The sequence below is a fragment of the Miscanthus floridulus genome, chromosome 8 (genome assembly GCF_019320115.1).
Source record: "Miscanthus floridulus cultivar M001 chromosome 8, ASM1932011v1, whole genome shotgun sequence".
Classification (NCBI taxonomy): domain Eukaryota; kingdom Viridiplantae; phylum Streptophyta; class Magnoliopsida; order Poales; family Poaceae; genus Miscanthus; species Miscanthus floridulus.
Window position 1 is genome coordinate 169356822 of NC_089587.1, and position 17389 is coordinate 169374210.

Here is a 17389-nt window from a genome sequence, read left to right on the forward strand (position 1 = left end):
CGACACGGATGTCGGCCAAACCATCGAGGGAAGCGGTGAAATGCACCCCAGGCGCGGTCACCGGCCGGACGATCAGAGCCCCAGACCTGAGGGCCTAAGGCCACGGGCCTTCAGCCAGCGTATTCGGAGAGCACCGTTCCCACAGCGTTTCTGGCCTCCCTCCAACATCACCAAATACACTGGGGAGACAAACCCAGGCATTTGGCTCAAAGACTTCTGGCTTGCCTATCGAGCTGGAGGAGTGGATGATGACTATTTCATCATCCAATATCTTCCCATTTGCGTGGGGGAACATGTTCGGGCATGGCTTGAATTCCTTCCACACGACAGCATCCATGACTGGGCAGACCTCAAGAGGGTCTTTGTTGGGAATTTCTAGAGGACGTACGTCCACCCGAGAAACTCCTAGGACCTCAAGAGCTATCAGCATGAGCCCAACGAGTCCCTACAGGATTACATCCATAGGTTTTCTCAACGATGCAACTCCCTCCCTGATGTCATCGACGTAGACATCATCAGCGCATTCCTCTCTAGGACAAACTGTGAGTCCCTGATCCACAAGCTTGGCTGCCTAAAACCCTGTACCACCTGTGATCTGCTCGACGTTGCCACCAACCATGCCTCTAGCGAGGAGGTGGTCAGAGCGGTCTTTAGCGGAGGTCAGGACAAAGGCAAGCCCAAGCGCTAAGATCTAGACGAAGGCCCCTCCACTCAGAGGGGCAAGAAGAACAAGAAGGATCGACATTGGTTGGACAACACCGCATTGGTCGCCATGGCTGATCGCACACCCAGGCATCACCAATAGGGACTGCCTGACCACTTCAACAAACTCGTGGATGGTCCATGCCCCAACCACACCTACCCCATCAAATACCTCTACAAGGAGTGCGAGCTCCTCAAACATTTCCTCCGACAGGCTGGTAGGTCCAAGGAGGGAGACAGCAAGGAGCCGGCAGCCAAGAAGGGAGGCGTGGCAGGCAAGGATGAAGATGGTTTCCCCCCACCTAAAGAGTGCATCATGATCTTCGGTGGGACCGATGCCATCTAGACTAAACACCAGCATAAGGTACGCTACAGGGAGGCATGCGCCGCCAAGACAGTCGTCCCCTCCTTCCTCAGCTGGTCAGAATCCTCGATCACCTTTGATCAGAGGGACCATCCCTCCTACGTCACAAGACCGGGACACTACCCACTCGTCGTTGACCCCATCATCCACAAGAAGCGCCTCACCAAGGTGCTGATGGATGGGGGCAGTGGCCTCAACATCCTGTACATCAACACCCTCGATGCCATGTGCATCCCCTGATCGGAGCTCCGCCTGGTGGGCTCCCCCTTCCATGGGGTAATCCCGAGAGCGCAGGCATACCCACCCAAACACATCGATCTACCCGTCATGTTCGGCAGCCGGGCCAACTTCCGCACGGAGGTCCTCACCTTCGAAGTGGTGGACTTTCTAGGGTCCTACCACACCATCTTGGGGCGGCCATGCTATGCAAGATTCATGGCGATCCCCGACTATACCTACCTCAAGCTGAAGATGTCGGGACCAAACGGCGTCATCACCGTGAGTAGCGCCTTCTCGCACGCCTTCGCATGCGACTGCGAGCACTACAAGCTCACCACCATGGTCGTCAACTCATCCGAGCTCTTGTAGCTCGAGGAGTCATCAACCCCAGTAGTCCTAGACTGCAACAAACCAACCTCCTCGATGGCCTTCCGCCCGCTCGAGGAAACCAAGGCGGTGGGTGTCCACCCCACCAACCTAGCCAAGATGGTGTGAATTGGGACCCAGCTCCTAGCCCAATAGGAATGCAAGCTCATCGACTTCCTACGCGACAATCGTGATGTCTTCGCATGGCAGCCTTCTGACATGCCGGGGATACCATGGGAGGTCGCCGACATGCACTATGCCTTATCCCGGGCTCAAAGCCCGCCAAGCAACGCCTGCGTCGTTTCAACGATGAGAGGCACAGGGCCATAGGCGAAGAGATCGCCAAGCTCCTGGTAGCTAGATTCATTAGGGAGGGTTTCTACTCCGACTGACTCGCCAATCCCGTCCTTGTCAGAAAAAAGACTAGGAAGTGGAGAATGTGCGTTGACTATACTGGACTCAACAAGGCGTGTCCAAAGGATCACTTTCCCTTGCCATGCATAGACCAGATAATCGACTCCACCTTAGGTTGTGAGATCCTCTCCTTTCTGGATGCCTACTCAGGCTATCACCAGATCGTGATGAAAGAGTCCGATCAACTCACAACCTCATTCATCACCTCGTATGGTTCGTACTGCTACGTGACCATGCCTTTCGGCTTGAAGAATGCTAGCGCCACCTACCAAAGGTGCATGCAGCAATACTTCGCCAACCAAATCGACCCGCCCGATCAGCCTAATCAGGCCAAACGGCCAAAACCAACAATCGCCATCTATGTTGATGACATAGTGGTCAAAACAGCTCGAGCGTGCGATCTGATCGCAAACTTGGCCGCGATGTTCGCAAACCTAACCTCCGAAGGTTCAACATCAAGTTGAATCCCGAAAAATGTGTTTTCGGGGTTTCAAAGGGGAAGCTGCTCTGATACATCGTATCCGAGCACGGCATCGAGGCCAAACCCAAAAAGATCACAGCCATCTCCAACATGGATCCCATACGCAACGTCAAGGGCGTGTAGAGGCTCATCGGCTGCCTAGCTGCCCTTAGCCGCTTCATCTCTCGGCTCGGCGAATGGGGGATGCCACTCTAAAAGCTCCTCAAAAAGACAGACGCCTTCGTCTGGACTGAGGAAGCCCAGCAGGCTCTCAAAAGCCTCAAAACGTCCCTGACATCGGCCCCAATCCTCGTCGCTCCTAAATAGGGAGAACCCCTCCTCCTTTACATCATGGCAAGTAACCATGTGGTGAGCGCCGCCCTGGTCATCGAGAGGGAGGAACTGGGACACTAGCTCAAGGTACAGCGACCTGTATACTTCATCGAAGAAGTACTTACCGACCCCAAGGTCTAGTACCCCTAGGTGTAGAAACTCCTATATGCCATACTAATGGCGACCAGGAAGCTCCTACACTACTTCACCGACCATGAAGTCACAGTTGTCACTTTGTACCCGCTCAGAGACATCATCCGCAACCGCGATGCCGTGGGACCAATCTCCAAGTGGGCACTTGAACTCATGGGCCATGACATCGGATATACCCCCTGCACCACTATTAAGTCTTAGGCTCTCGCAGATTTTGTTGCTGAATGGACGGAGGTCTAGCTACCGACCCCGGACGTCACCCATGAATACTGGACAATGTACTTCGATGGGTCCGCAATGGCACTCGGCTCGGGGGCCAGAGTGGTTCTAATCTTCTTGGACAGGAGTAGGCTCCGCTACACCATCCGCCTCCACTTCTCATCTTCAAACAATGTCACGGAATATGAGGCCCTTATCAATGGACTCCACATCGCCATCGAGCTCGGTGCTATGTGACTCTACGTCTACGGTGACTCGGAACTAGTCGTTGATCAGGTCATGAAGGAGTCCTCCTACAAAAGCCCCCTCATAGCAGCATACTGCCAAGAGGTGTGCAAGCTTGAGGACAAATTCCAGGGGATCGAGCTACATCACGTCCCTCAAAGGGACAATGATGCCGCCGATTTCCTTGCGAAACTAGCCGCTAGGCGGGATCCATCCCCAAGCGGGGTCTTCATCAATGACATCCACAAGCCATCCGCCTGCATCCTGGAAGGTCTGACTCGGACACACCTCGATGCCTAGTCACTGCTCAGGGGCTCTGACCCTGATGCCCGAGGGATCCGACCCTAGTACCTTTACGTCACCCATGAACGTCGTCATACTGGCACTCAATCAAACCGACTAGCGAGTACCGCTACTTGCCTACCTCCTTGAGGAGGTTCTCCCACCTAAAAGGACTGAAACCCGATGAATCGCTCGACGCGCTAAGACCTTCGTCGTGCTCAGTAACGAACTCTACAAATGGAGTCCGTTAGGGGTACTCATGAAGTGCGTCCCCACCAGCCAGGGGAAGCAGATCCTCCTCGAGGTCCATGCCGAGATCTACAGACATCACGTGGCCCTAAGGTCTCTGGTCAAAAAACCTTTCACCAAGGTTTTTACTAGCCCACCATGCTACGAGATGCAGAGGAGGTCATCCACAAGTGCGAAGGATGCCAGTTCTACGCTCGGCAAACCCATTTACCGGTGTAGGAGCTCCAAACATCCCGATCACCTGGCCATTCATGGTCTAGGGTCTCGACATGGTGGGCCCCTCAAGAAGGGCTCGAGCGGCTTCACTCACCTACTTGTAATAATCAACAAGTTTACCAAGTGGATAGAAGCCAAGCCCATCACCAACATCCGCTCGGAAGAAGTGGTCAAATTCTTCCTCAACATCATCTACTGGTTCGGCGTTCCCAACTGCATCATCACTGACCACGGGACTAACTTTGCCGGGAAGAAGTTCCTGGACTTCAGTGATGGGTACGGCATCAGAATTAACTGGGCCTCGGTCGGACACCCGCGTACCAACGGTCAGGTTGAGCGTGCTAATGGCATGGTCCTCCAAGGACTTAAGTCATGCATCTTTGACCGACTCAACAAGTATGTTAGGCGATGGGTTGCAGAGGTCCCAGCGATCCTTTGGAGCCTAAGGATGACCCCAAACCGATCCATGGGATTCACACCTTTCTTTCTGGCTTACGGAGCCATGGCAGTATTGCCCTCCGACCTCGACCACGGTGCACCAAGAGTGAAGGCTTTTGACCACAACCGAGCCGCAGAGGCTCAGCAAGACGTAGTCAACCTGCTCGAAGAAGCCCATGAGACGACCATCATCCGCTCCACCCGCTACCAACAAACCCTCCGCAGGTACCACAAAAGGAAGATCAGAGGAAGGATACTTGAAGTCGGTGATCTCGTACTTCGGAGGACCCATTCAACGAAGAAAAAACACAAGCTCTATCCACCATGGGAAGGACCCTATACGGCAGTCGAAGTAATCCGACCGGGCACCTACCGACTAGAGGACAACAACAGCAACATTCTCAACAATACCTGGAACATTGAACAACTACGTCGTTTTCCCCCTAAATTTGATCTAAACTGATTTTTTAGTTAAAACATGCTCCCATAAGAGCACCCCTGCCCAAAACACTTTCAGCTCGGGTCGCTCGGGGGCTCCATAAGGGTACAATATTGAATATTACCTCGGTACAATATTGAATATTACCTCTCTTTCTTTTTTACTATCACACGATAAAACAACTTTGTCCCCAAATGGAAACACATTCCATTCCTCTGATTACCTTACGTAACACTGTTCTTACTCCCAACCGGACGCACCCCGCCTTTCCCTATGGGTATGAACAACCAAGCCTCGTGGGCCACGCCCCGGGCTCCCAAGGTCGCACCCTACGGGACAAATGGACAGGTACAAGAAAGAAAGGATAAAAACAAAAGTTATGCTAAGATAAAAATAAGGAACGAATATTGTGGTTCTATCACAAGGGCAGCATGGATGTATTCATTGATATAGAAAACTATTCACATAGGGACTCACCCACAAACTTAATTATTACATTCTCTGCTGCTACAAATACTACGGCGACCGCTCAACGACATCGCCTGGAAGCCAAAGAAGAAACTGAATGCAACCACTAGGGACCCGCTCAGCTCCGCTCCTTCGACTTCGGCAAACACAATGGACACCTCTAGGGCGTCTCACCTATAGATGTTCAGCAGAAGAACATGGAGCTCTAGACCTTCTCATGCAGTTGAGGTAGCTCCTGGGTAGGGGCACTGCTACCGAGGTATGGTCACCATGGCTAGAAGAAATCTCATCAAACTTTATGAAATGGCTGACCTGAGAAGCTGTAGGCATGGAACCCTCCACCGGCACAATCGTGAGTAACCTCCCCTCCGATAAAGCTCGCCCGATAAACATCCACCAGAGAAAATCTACACGCGGCTCCATCCCAAAGAAAGCCTTGCAGATCAGATCTAGCGTCATCCGCGGTGGCCTCTAGTCCAACATCACGCTCTAGGTTCACAAAAGGATCTGTAAGTCCTCCCCCTTGCTCACTCTCTCTCTCACTTAGGAACCGCCGTGGCATACAGGCACTCTCGGTGAGAAGGAAGAAGGAAGAGAGACAATAGTTGGAGAATAGGCAAAGGACTGTGACGGAGAGCCCTCTCCCTCCCCTATTTAAAATAGAAAAGTAGATGATCAGAGCACAAAACTCTGCCCCCATTCAATGCGGATGGGAAATGATGAGACATGCCCTGGCCGAAGGGACACACACTGACTGACGGAGCAACGTCGGGTTAGACAAAACATCGCCTGGTAAGGCAAAACGTGGCTTGGGTATGGCCCACCACTATCGCATGACCAGGTGCAAAAACCGAAGCATCACCGCACGCGGGCGGCTCCCCGCTTCCCTAGGATAGACCTAGGAGACCAAAAACAAAATCTCCGCTGTGAGAGACCAACCGGCCCCCTGAGTCGATCGAGTCGCTCAGTATCCACACCGAGACACAGGTAGGAAGCGAAGGGATGCCCCATGTAGGCCATGCCGACTCCATCACGAACAACGAGCATGGGTCCTGGTCGAACATTTTTCGACTGAAGCTCTCCAAGCCTCGTCACTCCAGTCGTCAAGGTAAACACTATCAAACCCCCTCTATTTCATTACAAATCATTTCATACATCCATACACGCATTCATTCCATACGCCCGCGCCTCCTGGACGATTAGGGCCTTGAACCGCTCGGGGGCTCGGGAACTAAGCATCACACGTGTAGTGAAATGCATCAGAATGCTCTGTGTTGCGTCACGAAGTGGCGGTTGCCTCATTCAACATGAGCAACCAATAGAGCCAGGGGAGAAAACTGTAGATGACAACCATGCGACCCTCGCCCAGTCTAGTAGACCGGGTCATCTCAACCTTCTCATTCGATCTTGAACCTCTCGCTAGGCCCACAGAATCTCCATCGAGTGGAGGCCGTTAGGCCACCCGGGTCGGTCTCCAGAATGACCTAGGCATCTGTCGGGTTGTAGGTAAAGGAGTAGTGGAATGTCATAAGAGGGCTATGCCGACCCTATCATGAATGACGGACTCGGATTCCGCACGATCACACCCATTAGCGAACTCACCGAGCTAGTCTTTGAGCCCGAGCGATCGGGACAAGTGATGAAACTCAGCCCCTCTAGTTGTGAGGAACCAGATGGGGTAACACACACAACTCACATCGACCCCCACAAAGGCCTGACAGGGCTCGGGGGCTCAAAACAAACGCCAAGGACAGTGACCTTGATCTCGCCAGATCCACGACTTAGACTCGCCCGGTCCCACGGCGCGCACCGACGCTAGGATCCGCGAGCACGGCCTTGTCCAATCTTTAACTAACTAACTACACTTTCGACTGTACTCCAAAAAACCAGGGACCACAACTCTGAACTTGCATAACGGCTTCACTTCCAACTACGCTCCAAAAAAACCAGGGACCGTGACTCCGAACTCGCGTAACGGCTTCACTTCCAACTGCGCTCCAAAAATCCAGGGACCATGACTTTGAACTCACATGAAAAATAACTGAACTAACTACCTCGGCTATCCAGGCTATGCCGAGGCCAAGGATCCATGACTTCGACCCGCCCGGTCCCACGATGCGCACCGACACCAGGACCCACGGGCTCGGTCTCGTCCATCCCGAGAACTAACCATTTCAAAACCATGGCACACACCAATGCCAGGGTTTGTCCGAACTAACTCCCTCACCTGATCCCACGGCGCGCATCGACACTAGGATCAGTGAGCTCTCTCACGACCAAACTAACTCCCTCACCCAATCCCATGGCGCACATCGATGCTAGGTTCAGTGAGCTCTCTCATGCTCGGACTAACTTCCTCGCCCGATCGACAGCATGCATCGACGCCGGGATCAGTAAGTTCTATCTCAATCCAATCTTCGTGCCTAAAAATGCCTCGGCTGTAGCCTTGGTTGACAAAAATCCATCTCAGACTAAAAACATACACACACGCCTGCTAAAACAACACCCCCCAGATGGTTCTACCTGAACCACCTGGGGGCTTAGGGGCTACACCCATGGGTGCGCTCACGCGCACCCGCCGAACAACAAGAAAAACCTCCCCCGCTGACAACGCAGAAAAACCCCCTAGTCGGTTCTGCCCGAACCACCCGAGGGCTCAGGGGCTACACGCACGGGTGCGCTCGCACGCACCCGTCGGCAAGACAAAAACCTCTGGATGATTTTTGCCCGAATCGCCTAGGGGCTCGAGGGCTCCTGTTGGGTTCATAAACCCGGGGTCCCTCGAGGACCAACTTCCATGCCAAGGCTCGACCCGAGAGTCTAAAAACAACAGGGCAAAGGGGCAGTCCAGCAACAGACCGGAAGGCTTGGCCCAAGAAGAGCAACGCCCGCTCGTCAGCTACTTCGGCCCACCTATCCGACCAGAGCGCTCGATTCGGGCTCTAGCCGCCTCCAGACGGCCTCTCCGATCGGAAGGCTTGCCCCAAGCCCTACTTTCGACTCTGACCCCGCGTCTCTCCGATCAGGGTACGTAAAGAACCCTGCTCACTGCTCTTCTCCGACCGGCGCAGCCTAAGCCGACTGGGGCCATCCGACCAGGTACGCCTGCTTGGAAGGGACCAGGGACGAACAAAGAAAGCAGCACACAAGTCAAACCACGGTACAGGGACCATACCCTGTACACCTATGGGAATAGTGTTCCACAACCGCCTTAACAGAAATAGTACTATAGGCGCCGACATTTATCCCTATAGTATTGTAGGCGTCGTTGGACTCCTGTACGGCAAAAAGACCCTCACATGCCTCTAGGCATCGATAGTGTTGTAGGCACCGGGGTTCACCATACCCAATAAACGTGGTGAGACTCCTCACATGCCTCTAGGCATCCAGCAGTATTTTGCAGGTACCGATGCCAACCCTTCCTGAAGAAGACAACGCAACCTCCCACGTGCACCTGACATTCTACAGTGACATCAACAGTGTTGTGGGCGCCTACCATTCTCCAATCCTCATCAGCGTGGGCAATAAGGCTTAAAAGCATCCGTACCCTCTCCCTCTCACCTGTAAAGCCATCCCCTTCATCTATAAAAGGGGATGCACTCCCACCAACTAGAGGACGGACCGATTCATTGAAGCTCAGTTCCTTTAGATTCATTAGTCCAATAGCTCACAACCACAGAACCGCCAGGTTCGGACCTCAAGCACACGCTTGAACACTTAGCTCATAGTGGAGTTCCCATTGCTCTCGGCCCTTTCGACCAGAACCGACCGGACCTCTTGTACACCCCATCTTTCTCCTTCTCGTTTGTAACCCCACAGCAAACTTCGAGCACCTTGGCTCAGGAATAAAGTCGTCGACCAACTCAAACTGGACGTATGGCACGTTGCCTGAATTAGTATAAATCCTATGTCATTGAGTGCTAGGCCACCTCCCATCACAACGAACAACAAAACTACAAATATTCACTAGTTGATCACTTTCTGAACCGACATATATATATATTAGTAATATGTCATCTAAAAATGAAAACAAAATAAAAATTGTGTGTTTAGTTTTTCTATTTTTAAGAGATGAATAAATAAAAGGACTTTGAAGATAATCTGTTGAATGGAAATGATGAATAGTTACTCTGCTGTAATTCCTTTCAAGTACCTAATTTTTAGCCTTGAATTCTCCCGAGTTTTGGATAAGACTGTGTTGATATGAGAATTTACTCTGAACTCGAAACTCATGGGTAGCATATGCTTGATCTAAGTCTAGGTGATTGACGGATATAATATGAGAAGGTCTAAGCTGATGTTTATCTTGTTCCAAGTGATACTAAAGTTCTGAAGATTTATCTTTTGAAAAATATAAAAATTCTACATGATGAGTTCCTTTATGACAAGGCTAGAATTCCTACCAGAGCCATATATGTTATTTAGACTAGGAAAACTTTCACTTATATGCTGCTTGTTTTGCATTGAGTTTTGTCAAGCTTTGTTGAGCCTTATGAGAGGTTTGTCATGCTCTTAAAATCAAGATCACGTACACACCACGATCGAGTGTACCATTGGACAAAGAATTTTCCACAACACCTTCTATGATATTACATCAGGTGTCAACATAATGTCCAAGGTAACATATGAATACTTATTTTGTGATGAAACTTTGTTCCCTACATATATGCAATTGCAGATGGCAGACCAATCAATCCGATTTCTAGAGGGAATAGCAAAAGATGTCATAGTGAGAATACAAGATCACTATGTAACTACCAACTTCTTGGTTCTGGACATGGGAGAAGAAGAAGAAGAAGATGTACCCATCATCCTTGGAAGACCGTTCCTCAACACTACCAACACGATCATCTACGTCGGATCTAGACAAGTCCACTTCCAATTTCTAAGAGAAAAGATACGATGTTATTTTAATAGTTATACCACTTATGAATAGCCAAAGAAGACCCGCTCTAAGAGGAGACGTTGAGCATCTCAACACCGGAGGAATCAACTCCCCAAGAATGAGGAAGAAGAAGTAGAAGTTACGAAGGATGAACCTACTCTGCCAAAATCAAGTCCACAGACCAAGCAGATGTGGAAGCAAAAGGTGGCATCATCATCAGAGTCACCGTCACAAGAGGTGCAACCATCAAGGTCTCCATCTCCGGGACCGGCAGATACACCCAAGCAATGAACAAGACTAGAGACAAGTCCTGTCCGGAGGACTTAAAAATCCGAACCCTCTCTAGGAGGTAAAATTGGTAGTTAACCGTATCTACTTTAGAGCATTGCATAAATTATTTTTACTTTAGCATATTTACTTTTCAACATTTGCTTTGCACTTAGAAAATAAAAATAAAAATTTCATTGTTGTATTATAAAATCCTAAGTCCTATGTGAATAATTCTATGGTGTGTAAAAACCCCCAAGAATATTTACTGTGGCAGCGTAAAAATAAAAATACCATGCATGCATTATGTCAGAAAATGCAAAAATATTAGATAGGCATCCCACTAGAATTCTGTTACTTCAAAAATATTTCCAAGAACAACTAATCTCCGGACGACAAATCGCTAACCCTTTTTATCCTAATCCGTTCCACGAGTTTTGGTGTTCTTGTTGGTATTTAAAGGATGGTGCACAAAATTAGGAGCAAGTTCACCCGGTCATTTTTATCTCACTCCACTCGAAGTACATTTTTCTGAACCGCTGCTACACCCACTGCACACGAGGAACACAACTTCTGGATGGATGAGAAAGACTTCTGCTGGTAAAATCGCTCTAAAAAAAACCACGACAACCACCAGCTTGGGGGACGGACATCCCCCATGTATTTAAATAAGTATTAATTTTCCTTTTGTTTTACTATTTCTAAGTTTGCTATGCAATAGTTAAAAGAGAAAATAAAAATATGCATAACTCGTGGGTAGCATTTCTAAGTTTGCTATATCTAAGTTTTACTATTTCTAAGTTTGCTATTTCTTGCTAGTTATATATTAGTAATATGTGATCTAAAAATGAAAACAAAATAAAAAGTATGTGTTTAGTTTTTCTATTTTTAAGAGCTGAATAAATAAAAAGACTTTGAAGATAATCTCTTGAATGGAAATGATGAATAGTTGCTCTGTTGTAATTCATTTCAAGTACCTAGTTTTCAGCCTTTAATTCTCCCGAGTTTTGGATAAGACTGTGTTTATATGAGAATTTACTCCGAACTTGAAGCTCGTGGGCAGCATATGCTTGATCTAAGTCTAGGTGATTGACGGATATGATATGAGAAGGTATGAGCTGATGTTTATCTTGTTCCAAGTGATACTAAAGTTCTAGAGATTTATCTTTTGAAAAACATAAAAATTCTACATGATGAGTTCATGTATGACAAGTCTTGAATACCTACCAGAGCCATATATGTTATTTAGACTAGAAAAACTTTCACTTATATGCTGCTTGTTTTGCATTGAGTTTTGTCAAGCTTTGTTGACCCTTATGAGATGTTTGTCATGCTCTTAAAATCAAGATCATGTACACACCACCCACATATACACTACTCCTACACTCGGGGTAGGCGCAAAAATATGCCATTCCATTTAGATCCACCCAAAAATGTTTTGCTCCTACACTGAGAGTAAACACCAAAAAATATGTTTGATAGGATTTTCCATCAAATAAATGCTCCAAGTTCTTGTTGCTATCTCTCAAAAGTTTTGTTGCAGAAAAGAGGCATGGGGCTATGCAAAAGTTATTCATAAAAAAAAGAAAAAATGTTAAAAAAATGGACGTGTCCGAGATATCTAAAACAATAGGTACTCAGATGCCCACCTGAAAAAAGAAGAAAAGGTGAATAAGATAGCACATGTTCTCTTGTAAAAGTATTTTCTAAAGTTTCAAAAGAGAGATATGTTTTCAAGGAGCATAGTAGAATTAGGTTAGCCACTATATATATCCACACATATACACATCTTGATTTGATTATATGACTCAACTCTCTTTGGATCCGAGGTTTGTCTTTACAATATATGTATTGCAAGTATGCTATTTCATGTTTTTTCCACTCCTATGAGCTCCATATAAGAGTTAGTTGTTGGAAGGAAAGACATTACATTACTATTGTCTTGGTGAGGATCCACAAATACCACATATGTTGAGAGACTTAAGAGTGTCATACAATGGAAGCTCTGAGTTTTATTTTGAAAACCTATAAAAACTCCGGAATAATGGTTCAGCAAAGAACTTGAGACATAGTACTTGACTTGATCGTTCTGTCTTTCAATTGCTCAAGACCCAAGTGAAGGCTAAGAAGCCCCATGGTTGAAGGTAATATGGGTAAGTTTGAAAGTCAGATCAGTTTATTCTAATCCAGAGGAGAATTCTTGTTTGAATGCATGTGTACTTTTAACGAGTGAAAACATTGACACAACTCTTGATCCATTGTTGTGTTTAGCTTTGCTTAGGGATGAGCAAATGTTAAGCTTGGGAGAGTTTGTTGATGGTAGTTAGCAACCATTATAAACCATCAACATAATGCATGAATATTATCACCACCATAGGTTTAGGGTTTAAACTAATAAATTCCACAAGTTTTGGTGAATCTATGTTTTCAGCAGGGTTTATTTAGAAATCCATCAAGGTGGACCCAAACATTAGAATTAATTGTGCTTATTCGTGATGAAAATAGTTCAAGAAGGTTCCAGAGGACTATAGGAGGCAAACCACAAAAGCAGAGGGCGAGAGGCAGTCGGCCCCACCTAGGCCCATCTATCAGCCCCCTCCTTCAAATGTCGGTTCTCCACCACCTTTGGGTTTGCATCTAGGCCGTTCTTTTAGGTTAGTTTGATCCAAGGGCTTAGAATTGATGCTACACCCTATATATATTAGTCGTTGCCCCCTCCCTCAGACATTGCATTCAGTCAAGAAGACAGAAACCCTAATCATCCTTGGAGCTCCACCATATTTTAGGGCATAGCTAGGTAGGCTAGATCTAGAGGGAGGCAAGCTTCGCTTGGATTCTAGATCTTGTCAAGAGCATGGCTTGGTATAGCCTCTTGTATCCTCTTTTGTATATTTCATTATTCATATGTTTGCTACAATTGATTCGACATTGTTCTTAATATTATTCATGTTCCTAGTTATCATGTTCATCGTCTACTTTGATTATATGCTTAGTATAGTTAGATTATCTTTATGTCCAACCATAAGTTCATGTAGCGCTTGCTCCAAAGTACAAGGGGTGAGTGGTCGACATTGTGTAAGCATGGTGCTTATACGTTATTTACCTATGGATGCACCCTATATTCTGGGCCATGTGGTAGATCACAGATGTGACACTCCCGTTGAGTCCTTTGTAGTCGACTCCTCGAATATAGGACAAGTAGGATCTAGTTGCGAAGGAAGACAAGCTCTGTTCTTAATCTTCCTTAGTAATATCCCTTATGTGTAGATATGAAGTTGATCATAGCCATGACTACTAAGTGTAATTGCACTAATCAACGTATGCTTTGACTTGTAATTAAGAATGACTTAGGAATTATTCCTCTAATTTCTACTTAGCAATGCTGACGCCATAGAAAGGAGTACTCTGAATCACATTTATCATTATGTATCATATTTATCTCTTGACTTACCCCTATTGTGAGTAGAATATTTATTATGGTTTATTTCTCCATCATACGTATAAGTTATCAATATATTCCAACTGCCCATCCTTCCCTATGGTAAAAATATAAATAATAATACCTAGAATACTCCCGGGTGAAGTGCTACAATGGTATATTATATGTGTGCTTGCAGATCCCTTCATATATATATTCTTGCTAGTCTCATAAAACACTAAAAGTACTTCTTAGTGTCATTTTAGAAGTGGCACTAGGTAGTACCAATAAGCATTTCTGGCATCATAGCTAGGGATGACTACTTAGTAAAAGTGATGCTAAGAAATAAACATTAAGTGGCTACTTAAACAAGTGACAAGTTAATAAATACTAATAGGCTTACACTAAGCCAGGCATCTCGTGGAATCTCTCGGGATGCAAACGCAAGACCAGCGAGAGTCTCCGTGATTACATAAAGCGCATTACACAGTGCAAGAATAAACTCGAGGACATCCCCGATGCTAGCATTATCACTGCCTTTACCATCGGTGTCGATAGCAAACCCCTTATTCAGGACATTGGGAGAAGGACGAACATTAGTCTCTGCCATATGTTTGCCTTAGCCCACGAGCACGCCGACGGCGAAGATTGATTTAACATCAGTAATGGCAAATATAAACCGTGACTCACCGACGATGTGGACCAATCCCCACTAACAAAGAAGGATCAAAAGCATAGAGGCGAGCTCGTGGCCAACGCCGAGCAACAAGAAGGCAATAAATCCAAACAAAGCCATGGAGGCTGTGCAAAATTTGATGAGATCATGATCTAGATGTGTTAAAACCACGACTTCCCGGTGAACCACTTGGCCAATGACTTCCATACTTACAAACATGAGATCATTGAAGCTAGCAAGGACAAGATGAAGGGCGGCCGCCCGAAGAAGGGGAAGGACGGCGCTGATTAAGGATGACAAAGGTGGCTACCCCCAACATCAAGGGCATCATGATCATCTTTAGGGGCCCACAGGCCTACGAGGGCTGCTTTTCAAGATGCATACGAGGGCGAGAGGCTGGCTGTAGAATAGGTCCAATGGACTCTGATTCTGGATCAGCCAAAACATGCTTATGAGGACAAATAGGAGGTGGGCTCAGGAATGCCCCGACGCTCACCCTAATCCCAGAGCACCGGCTTACACTAGAAACCTTGGCCAGCGTTTTGCCTCCTAATTCTATGGTTTTTGCTTCACCGGCTACACCAGTGCCACTAGCAGCACCCGACTTGCCCGAAGAAGCAAAGCCAGAAGAGGAAAAGATGACTCGGCCATTAGGGAGGACCCCATGACTGGGGCCTAAAGCACCAATGGTGCATGATGCAATAAACCTCGGGTCAACCCCGAGTAGAGGAGGGACAAAGACAACAGGGCAAACTCTACTAGTGCTGTTAATACGCACTAATCATTGTCTCCCCCCTTTTTAAACAAATATTTTTGCTATGCATGAAAGGGTTTTATGCCTCAGACAGCTATGGAAACACTTTCCTAAAAACAACTCGGGGGCTACCTCCTAAATGCTACGCAACGTTATGTCCTGAGTAGAGCCATACTAGCCAGTCGACATTCAGTCTGGTATGCCCAGGGGCTTTGTAATGACATGGCAACGCCAAGGAAGTTGCGGTGATATGTGTGGTCTCAGCACTCAGACATGATATACTAATTAGCCCGAGTGCTCGAGGGATACTACTACAATCACATAACTACCAGGCTGCAAAGCGAAAATTTATTCAGATAACATTTCACACAAAAGCAAACAAGTAGGACCTAACCTCAATGAGGAGTGTCTCTGATGACATGCTCTACATTTACAACCATGGCAATAGCATTGGCGGCGACATCAAAGTCAGCTATTAGCCACCCGACGTCAATGCCCTTGGGCATCTCTGCCCTAAATGGGAACCTGAGCTCCATTGTATGCAGATCCACCTCTGGCTGAAGATGAAGCTGGGTGGCGGCAAGGGCCACCGTAGCCCCATGGAGAACGCCATGCGCCATCACTGCCCTGATTCGCACCGGGAGACCAAGACCTTGCTCATGGAGGCTTGATCTCGTTGGCTGCTCCAGATCGACGACAGCCCTCATTGCCCCTTCCAGCACCACGTAGTGGATGCTATTGATTCACGCCATGGCGGCACCGCCATGCGCCCAGTCGGCTGACTCATCACGTAGACGAGTCACCTCCATCAATTTGCTGGCTAGCTCCTCATTGGCCCGACAAAGATCCATCGCTTCAGCCTGGACAGTGCTTAACTGCTCCTGTCTCGCTGAAAAACACAGAGATTCAAAGTCAAGGCGAGAAAAATTCCGCAAAGGAAATAAAGAAGTTCAACTCACCGGCAAGCTTGGCGTTGGTCGCCACGATGGCAGCCTTGGCGTTGGCCTCCTCTTCGTCCACGGCACAGAGCGCGGTCTTAGCTACCACAAAGCACTCCTTCAGCTGTTCCACCTCCCGATACCCATCCCGGAGGGATTGCCCGGCCACGGCCAGCTCCTTCCTCAAGGTATGGATATCGTGCTCGCCTTCTTTGGCATCCTCATTGTTGGAGGAGGAAGGTGGGCCCAGTGGTAGCGTGGCCTGCGTTGCCGAGGGACGTGACGGCGACAAGGCCTCTTGGATGGTGGCCGACCACAGCATCAAGCGCGCCGACGAGAAACCACTGTATCAAGCAACGCATTAGGTCCTTTCCAACGAAGTCAACAACAGATCTATCCTTACCCGAACCCCATCAAGATGTACTATTACACAGATGTACTAACTCCCCTCCGCTATTCCTCTGTTTTATAGGCAGGGGACGTGCACGGTCGATGGAATCCAACAGTCTCCATGGGCAAAAGCAGGAGTTAAGGCCCGGCTATGCCCCCACCATCTCTGAGAAGCATAGCTTCCGAGATAGATGCGAGGGGAGACGATCCACCAAAACTGACACCTTAGCTTCATAGAGAAGGAACCCATCAGCGTAACCACAGAGGCCGTGGGACCAAATGGTATGAAATCCGATGCACTGTCACCCGAGCTGGTGCAGGCGAGTGATTTGACACTCAGATCGGGTACTCGGCCTGGCTCACCCCCTCAGCAGGTGTAAGCGGTGGTGATTTGTTCACTATCGACCCTACCCGTTCTAGAGTCTAGGGGTATTCGAGAGGGTCACCAGTATTATTCTAAAACCTCTAACACTCGGTGTCACATAAATCTCCCAATACCCAGACGAGCTCAAAG